We start from the raw sequence: 9,705 nt of genomic DNA, 5'->3' as shown, positions 1-9,705 counted from the left end.
TATATATACTGTGTGTGCCTGGGAATGCAGGAGTGATTTGCATGTGTATTGTACTGTGCTGATGGTAGGCCTCAGGCTGGGAGTTTAATGTAAAAGAGGATTAGTGCCTGCTAACTGGTGATCATTATCTGCTGGGAAAGCCCCTGACTCTGAGTGGTTTCCCATTTGCATTTGCTGAGTCCTTATTTTGCTATTCCTCAGGACTGGTAGCCAAATTTTGTTCACTTTAAGGGTTTCTTCTTTCCGGTTGAAATTATCCAGTTGTTTGTGGATTTCAATGGCTTCTCTGTGCATCCTGACATGGTAGTGGTTGGCATGGTCCAGAATTTCAGTGTTTTCAAACAGTGTTTTATGCCCAGGATGGTTTGTGGCATGTTCTGCTACTGCTGATTTTTCAGGCTGGCCCAGTCTGCAGTGTCTCTTGTGTTCCTTGATTCTTGTTTGCACACTGCGTTTGGTGGTTCCTATGTAGACTTGTCCGCAGCTGCATGGTATGTGGTAAACTCCTGTGGCTGTGAGAGGGTCTCTCTGGTCTTTGGTCTGAGCAAAGCATTTACTGGATTTTCTTTGTCGGTTTATAAACCATTTGCAGGTTGTGCTTCCTCACCACTTTGCCTATTCTGTCTGTGACTCCTTTGATGTATGATAAACATACCTTCCCTTTGGGTGGCTGCTTGTCTTCACTTCTCTGGGTTTTCCTGGGCCTGGCAGCCCTTCTGATGTCTGAGCTGGAATAACCATTAGCCTGTAGAGTCCGATCCAAGTGCTACAGTTCATCTTCCAAGAAGTGAGATTCGCAGATGCATTTTGCTTGATCTATCAGTGTTTTGATTGTGCTTCTTTTTTGTCCTGGGTGATGGTTGGAGTTCTTGTGCAGGTATTGGTCTGTATGTGTGGGTTTTCTGTATACTGTGTGACCTAAACATTGTTTCAGTTTGTGTATGACTAGGAGATCCAAGAATGGCTGTGTTCCTTCCTTTTCTTTTTTCATAGTGAATTGGATGTTGGGGTGGATGTTGTTCAAATGGTTCAGGAACACAGCCAGGTCTTTTTCTCCATGGCTCCAAATGGTGAAAGTGTCATCCATGTATCGGAACCAAGTTGTGGGCTTTTTCGGTGCTGTTTCCAGGGGCTTTCCCAGCAGATAATGATCACCAATTAGCAGACACTAATCCTCTTTTGCATTAGACTCCCAGCCTGAGGTCTGCCATCAGCACCTAACAATACACATGCAAATCACGCCTGCATTCCCAGGCTCACACAGTATATATAGACCCACTTTTTCCAGGCAAGCTTTCTCTGAAGATGCCAGCCACAGATGCTGGTGAAACGTCAGGAAGAAAATCTTCTACAACATGGCCACATAGCCCGAAAAAACCACAAAAAAACAACAGTTCCACAGTATATTTTGTGTGTGTGTGTGTGTGTGTGTGTTTGTGTGTGTGTAAGGGGTGGTTGGATCCTAAGCAGAAGACGAAGATAAACAGTCCCACAAATGCAACTACACACCCAGTGTGAAAGTCCCCTCCTGTACCCTTTCAGACAACCAAATAATATCACAATTCACCAAGTGGGTGGTGAGGTAAAATCTCTCTTTGGTTGTGTAAGATGAAGATGAAAATGTATGTAGTTAGAAGGCAGAATGCATTCATTTCCATTAAGTTTCCAGATGTACACAATCAATATTTCTTATAGAAATATATATTCAGGTAGTGTTTCATTCATTTTTCTAAGCAGAAAACAGACAATATCAAAGAGGGCCTGTTATTCTCACTATGAGTAGTAGTTTTGAGATATATTTACTTTCTTCATTATCTCAACAAGGCCAATATACTGCAGTATTGGCAATACATACATTTATTTAAATTGCATTAATTATTTATTTATTTACCAATTTACTTAATTTAAAGCTTGACTTCCAGTTTAGGATCCAAAGTCACATCACTGTTCAATGTTCAAATTAAGAAAATTAATTATGTGGTTGACAGACCAAGTGTATATACTGCTGATATATTAAGTTCGTTCAGCCAACATAAACAACATAAACATCTATGCTTGTGGCATCAGTGTCACATTGATGAAGTCTCCTCTTCACAATGACAAAAATAAAGACATAAATGGCACTAACAGGATGCCCACATCTGTGAGTCCAACTCCATTTTTATATATTTATTTATATAGTGGAGAGGTGAGTTTCTCATCTGCATGCAAGTTATGCTGCATTTTTCACAGAATACCTTGCCAATGCAAGCAAAGCTGATCCCTGAATTTTAAAAAAAATCTAGTAGCAAATTTTATTTCTATGGACAGCAAAAATAATTGCTATGTGTGCACAATAAAACAGTCTGTTTTGAAGGCTGCTCATTCTCTGTGTCTCTCTTTATTTGCTTATTTATTACGTGGCTTCCAAAATCTATACATTCCTATAGGCACAGCTTTTAAAAAATCAGTACAATCCTGGTGGTTTACTCATCCTCTCTCCCTGCATTTTCAAATATGCATTCAGCAGTGCTATGGGAAGAGTAATGGGGCTGTTTCTAAAGCTGTATCTGTATCTATCTCCTATGCTCTTTAACAATGATTGCTATTGCTCTGAAACTGTTCTGGCAGTTTGAAAGTAATAAAAGAGTGAAATGCTTTTTACTGGCTTTTGTGAAGTTGCAGCACTTTTTTTTCTCAAAAGGAAGGAGAAAAAAGAAAAGAAATTGAGTCCTTAAATGGAAGGGGGAAATCTCTTCACACTCATGGGAAGTTGTTGTACTTGTTTCTTATAAATATATCTGGTGCTGTGACTCTAATAGGTTCATCTCAGTAGATTCTTTTCCACCAAATACAAAGTGTTTTCCAACTGGCAGGCATCACTGTGGATGTGTGTATGCTGTAAATCCTTTCCATTCTGATACCTGTCTTTACTACTTCCCAGAAGCACAGTAATATGGGCTAGAGTTGATTAACTTGGACTCAGGTCAGACTCAAGTCACTTCAATGACTCAACTTAGAGTTGACTTCACAATAAATGACACTCTGACTTGATGTGACTCAGGACTTGTATATTTTTAGTGAAAACCTTGCTAGCCTAACTTGATCCAGAAAGGTTATGGAACACAAAATGGCTTTCCTCCTTTGAACAATGTTTTCATATCACTGCTTTTTGCCTACTGGTCATGTGATGGAAGTGGTACTTTATATTTGCCATAGAGGAAGCTCCTGCCTCCAATAGACCCCCCTCCCACCTCAAGCCTATTGCCTAACACTTTTGCTCCTATAGGGCAAGTCTTGCTCCTATAGGGCAAGTCTTTCTAGTAAAAGTTTTGGAAGTCTCCTCTGATGTGCAGTGGGGACAGGCTGCTGAGCACACCTCAGCTCCCACCTTAAACCCAGAGCACAGGGCATATTTCGTAAAGGGGAGCAGCAAACACATTAGACAGTGAGCTTGAGCGGGAGTTGAGTTCTATTCATCAGTCTGTTCCCATGGCACATCAGAGAATCCTTCTGCCTCAAATTGGTACCAAATTATACCTACCCAGAGTCAAATACCCTCCATCCAGTGTAGACAATCACCTTATTTTCCACAAAATCAATTACGCCTATAATTTGTGTTAATTTTTACCTCTCAGACACAGATGTAGACAACTTGAGGCCCTTGGGATGTTGCTGGACCGACATTACATATCAGACCAAGTCAATAGTCTGGAATAATAGGAACTCCAACCCAAAAACATCTGGAAAATGTTATCTACTGCACATTTAAGACCAGTACCAAAAGGTCCAAAAGGCCCTATACAGACTGGACTAAATGATGCATGTGTCCTAAGAGGCCGGAAGCCTTGCCAAAAGCTGCGCTCCAGTCCTAAGGACTGGAGAGCAGCTTTGGCGCAGCTTTGGGCCTCTTAAGATGCATATATCTTTTAAACAACATACTTATTATTATTATTATTATTATTATTATTATTAACCTTTATTTATGAAGCGCTGTAAATTTACACAGCGCTGCACATGCAATCTTTTTAGTTAGACGGTTCCCTGCCCTCGGGCTTACAATCTAAAAAGACATGACACAGAAGGAGAAGGGAGTGGTGGAGGGAAAGGGTAAGAGGTCCAGCAGTTCCTCTCAACCTCCGAGGCCTGGACCAAGGCAGATGGACTGGAGGGAGGGCTCCAAAGTGACCCAAAGCAGCTTTATTCTGGCCTGTCTGTTCAGGCCCTTATTCATTTAAGTAACCTACAGGAAAGATACAACATTAAAATAAAGATAAAAATAAAGGTATTTGGAAGTACTTCCCACATCTAACAGAAGCCTAATGAGATATAATAAATGACTAAACTCACAGAGATGTCAGTCAAGACAGGTCACTGATAATTTGAAGAAAGACTGTAGTTAAAGTATTTCCTTGGACAAATCCATTTCTATTAAACTTTATCTACAGACTTGCTTTGAGATAAAGAGAAAGTACAAGTTGCTACTTTCCCCAACCCTTTGGTGTTCCCTTCTATCAGGGGAGTCATTGGACATGAAAAGAGACAGTAAATGATTTGAACTAACATAATTGTAAGAAAAATATAATAAGAAGCAAACCAGAGCTAAAAGACATCCTCATGAATATCATCCACTGCCATAATTGTCAGGTATTTACATATTTCTAGATTTAGAGGGTTAGGCATTTGGACCTATGCTTATCCAATACCATTCCCAGTATAAATGAACAGGTTGTTGAAAATACTATGGTAAGCATCTGACATTTACATCTAAATCCACTTGCTTTCATGTTTATGCTCTGAATTATCAAGCTTTAATATCATAAGCCTACCAATAATCAAATATCTCTGAATGTGTTGTATCGTGCATATTGGCAGTAATGAGCAATAGCTTAAATGAAAACACTTCCTACCTATGACTTTTAAATAGCTTTTTTTCCAAAAAACTAAACAAAACCTAGAAATAAGCTTTGAAAAACCATCACAGACTACAATATGATTGCATGTTCTCTGAAGTAATGGAATTTATAAACTAATGCTGTCTAAGCAGTGCAACAGCAAGGAAATAGAAATGGGATCCAGAAACATTACCAAACAAATGTCCCTTTTGTTCATTTTCTTTTTTTTGACATTTAATGAGCAATTAGGCCTCTGCTTCTCACAAGAGATTTAATTTAGGATGAGCTGAGAATTGCTTGAAAAAACACCCACCAAACTCTGAAAGCATGAATAATTGCTTAGTGAAAATTGTCTTTAAAGGTGTGCCATTGGATGATTCATTTACAGCTTTTTACACATTAATTGTTTCAAACCACTGAGGAGTCTCTCCATAATTATAGGAAACAGAAAAACAGGAAGGATGAGCAGAGTTTGGAAATGTTATTTTTCAGAAGTTTGGGTGTTACTTTTTCCATTCTCACTGGCTGTGATGGCTTGAGGATTCTGTGACTTGTACTCCCCCCCCCACCAAAAAAAGTAACTTTCCAAAGCTTTGAGTGAAATTCTTGTTCCATTTTTTTGTACTTTTACAGTAATGTGGGAAAGGAGAGCTAACAGGACTGATGCCACACATCATTTTGATAGCAGATTTGCATATATTTCCCCGTGGCACCATCTTTGTTCAACAGACCTTATTCTGGAGTGTCCTTTTCCAAGCTCGGTAAAATGGGTATAGGTTGAAAGGGGACAGTGAACCTAGCTCTTCTCACACAACTCTATATCCTTGCACTAGTACAAGGAGCCATCTCATGTGAATTGGGCTACTAGGATGGCTTCTGCTTTTCCCACGTTGGAGCACTTTGGTAAATGGTTTCCTACTTCTTTATTTCAGGTCGTAATTCACCAGATGTTATACTTAACCTTGCTTCTGAAAAATTATTCTTTTTCCAAGCCTTTCTAGATAGTCTGTCTACCTTCCAACACAATCCTCTGCATATGTTACATTGAATCCAATCAGAATTATGCCAAGTTGGGTATGTGCAGGATTTCAGCCTTGATCAAGCCCTTTTAGAGTCCTGGTAATTAGTTCCACAATCCCAATCATGTCCGTTTTCATGAAGTCCTGAGCTAAGAGGCCTTATCTTCATGCTAGTGGCACCATTTCCCCATAATTCCAAGAAATCGATTGAATTTCCCTGCTCTTTTCTCCAGCAAAGGATGTTATGAGGCAGTAAATCTAGAAACTAATAGCTAAGCAGAAATATGTCCTGTGAAGCAGTTTCAAAAGTAATTTCTTTATCATATTACAAATTGGGGTGTGATAAACCATGCAACATGCAGAATATGAACCAGCTTTGATTAGTATGAGGGCAAGGTTTCTGATTTCAATGGTGAATAATTTGCTTTACAGTATATAGAGTATATTGTTTCATTCATGGCAAAAATGAGAGGTTGGGTTGAGGAATATTATAATATCTTCTTCTTTTTTTGTAACTCAGTGGGTATTGTAAGGATATACCAGCTTATTGTATGGTGCCAACAGCCTGTTCTTATAAAACTAGTGATTTTAGCTAATAATCCAAATAATAAGCAAAAAGAGATAATCTAGTATTTCATTTTTTTTTAACTGAGAGAGGACTATCCTTACAATTCAATTGTCATTGAAACTGGACCAAAATGTCAGTACTCTAAGAGACACCATAAAAACCATTATGTCCATTAGGAAATTACTTTACTTATTACATTTTATGTGTGTGTCTATGGGCTAGTGAGGTGTTGTGGTTTGTGAATTAGACAACTTTGGAGACCAAGATTCATTTCCGCACTCGGCCATGGGAACCCACTGAGTGACATGAGGCAAGTCACACACTCTTGACCTCAGAAAACTCCATGAAAGATTAACACTGAAGTTGCCATAAGTCAGAAATGACTAGAAGACTCACAACAACACAACAATCTATGGGACAGATTTTGTTTTTACCATTCATCCAGTCAAACAGCTCTCTACAAACCCTGTGTACCAACTAACTAGCACCCATTTTGGAGCAGATTGTTAGAATACAGTCTACAGATAGCTAGGCCACAAACTGCTCATGGGCCAAAACTGTGAGATTGATTAATAGATCTTTTACAGGTTGATGGGTCATACAGTTGTACCTGCTGAATTACACTATTCCTGGGTGGGATATGTGGCAACAGGTGAAGTATTATTAATACACAGGATGAATGACTAAGGTGGGCTCACACTACTTGTTGCCCCTGCCTACAAAGGGCCACATCAGCTGAGAAGGATCATCCCACCTGGCTCTTTACCGCATATGATGTTGATATGTTGCCTTTAGAGACACATATTTTAAAACTTATGATTTATCTTGGTTGGACAGGGCTCTGTTGCATGATCCCAGATTGGAGAGACTCTTGCCTTTAGGCTGTATCTTGTAAGGACTGAACAGTTAAGTCTACCATTTGAAAATAGATTAATTAGATGGAGGACCTGATTGAGACATTTGATGAATGAACCTGTCTCCCTCTTGTCTGATTCTACTGTTATCATTACTATCCAGGAATCAGAGCCAAAATCATATCTTAATTTTCATTTTATTAAAGATGATATATACTGAGTTCAAAATGTGCTGTTTTCTGTATTCATTTTACTTAGGTGGCAAAATAAAATACAGCATTTATGGTTTAATCTGCATCCTGATTCACCCTCGCTCCGATTTGGGATTCAAATGTAAAAGGTCCCTTGTTCCCACTATGAAATAGTGGGATCGGTTCTTTTTTTGGGGGGACTGTTGTCATCCCCACTGGGGAGGAGGAGGAGGAAGCGGCGGAGGCTAGTCCGGGGAGCCAGGTGACGAGGCAAGGGGCTCCTGGTGAGCATGGCCCGCCTCAGCCAGCCCCCCACCTGCCTGGCCTCATCCCAGGGCACCTGAATTGGGAGGTTCAGCTCTGTGTCCTTCCTCTGAGGCTGAGAGAGCATGACTCACCCAAAGCCGCACAGTGGGTTTCCAGGGCTGAGTGAGCAACTGTCACTGGCTTTCTCCCAGGCAGCTCTTTCCCAGGTAACTTCCCATGGAGAGGTGGCAAGGGGAGCCAGTCCAGCCTCTGCCGGGGATCAGGGGAGGGGATTCCACTGGAATCGATCCAATGGGATCAGAATCAATTTCCAGTGGGAACGAGGGGTATATACCCCGATTCAAGATTCGGAGCTTATCGTAATGGGAATAGGCCCCAATATGTGTAAATGTATGAAATTTGACATTCTTAGTGAAAATTCATGGAACTTTTAAAAACATGTGAGCATTGGCACAACATTTATAAACCAGTATTAACAAAGTGTAAAATTAATAAATTAAAGAGCATAATAAAGGATGTTTTTGTCGCTTATAATTCCTTGTTAAAAAGGAATGATCCAGATGTCCGCATCTCCTAAACTTATCTGCAGTCAGGGAAGGTCTTGAAGAAAAGAAGGGGATGAAAGAAGATGACAAAGAATGACTGATTAAGATGCATTCTGAGAATGCACATTGCCACATGACATCATTACTTATTAAACAGTAAAAGAAATTGGGAATGGAAGGAGTAGCCATTGTTATTCATTTCTCAGCTGCAACAGTTTTCTGACACTTGAGGAATGCAGCAGTGAGACTTTTTGCAGAATTCTTTTCATATTCCCAACTCCCAAAGTGTTCCATGGAGTTATTCTACACAGATGCTTATATAGTTGTTTATCTTCCTGTGCAAAACAACCAACACATCTCCTGTGCAACTCCCTTCCCTGTTTTTTTTTTTATGAAGAAAAAACACATGTATTTCTGTGCAGAATGATTCTCCACTACAGTTTGGTTTGTGCAAACAATGGGTAGAATATCATAGAAAAAGAAGCATCCCCCCTATTATTTCTCCTTGTATGAGAGGACAGAACAAGAAAGGTTTTACTTTCACTGGCTGGAATCATATTGGACAGTTATGAATGCATAGCCTAGAGTTATGTACTTATGACAGTTTCATATTCCCTAGTATTCCCTAGTTTTGGGACAAGTTAGGGGCTATATAGGGACTGTGAAAGTCCCCCAAACTGCAGTTACCAATAAAGAACTACTGTAATTGAAGAGGTCTGTTGATTAATATGTCGATGCCTTATGTTCCCGCCCTTCCCTGCTCAGGTGATCTCCAGAGTGATGGGGATTTATATATGAGTCCTTTTCTGCCTGTTGGGTTGGGGATCACTCATGGGAAGGGGTTGGAATGTCAGGCAGTCATTATCAATCAATTGGGGGAAAGACCCCCATGAATCCCAGTTGCTGTTTACTGATAAGCAGGATTTGGGGATGAGATTGTCAGTGCAACTGCTGGGGTCCAACAACCACTGTCAGCAACTCAAATGAGTCCTGTGGTTAAATCAGACCTTTTGAGCAGAGCTAGCAATTTTAGAAGCTGAAGCATGGCTCCAAAAGCAATTGAGATAACAGCAACTCGATGTCTTCCAGGAACTGAAGCAATGCAGGAACCTCCAGGGACACTCAGCAAAGCAATGCAAGACTTCTACTGATAAACCACCAGAGAAGCAAAGTCTCCCGAAGTGCTCTTTATTCACAGTGCTATAATACAAGTACAGATCTCCAAAACTCCAAACCATACCAAACCAACTCCTACTACAAACCCACAAGCTATCCCTTGCAACCCCTGGGTTTATATAGACTCCAGACCATGTGGTCTCCCAAACCCAGTGAGTTCCTGTGTGTAACCAAGACAAGTGTCCCCTGTGCAATCCAGCCAGGTGGTTTC

Source organism: Sceloporus undulatus, chromosome 1, assembly GCF_019175285.1.
Source record: "Sceloporus undulatus isolate JIND9_A2432 ecotype Alabama chromosome 1, SceUnd_v1.1, whole genome shotgun sequence".
NCBI lineage: Eukaryota > Metazoa > Chordata > Lepidosauria > Squamata > Phrynosomatidae > Sceloporus > Sceloporus undulatus.
This window is presented reverse-complemented; position numbering follows the sequence as displayed.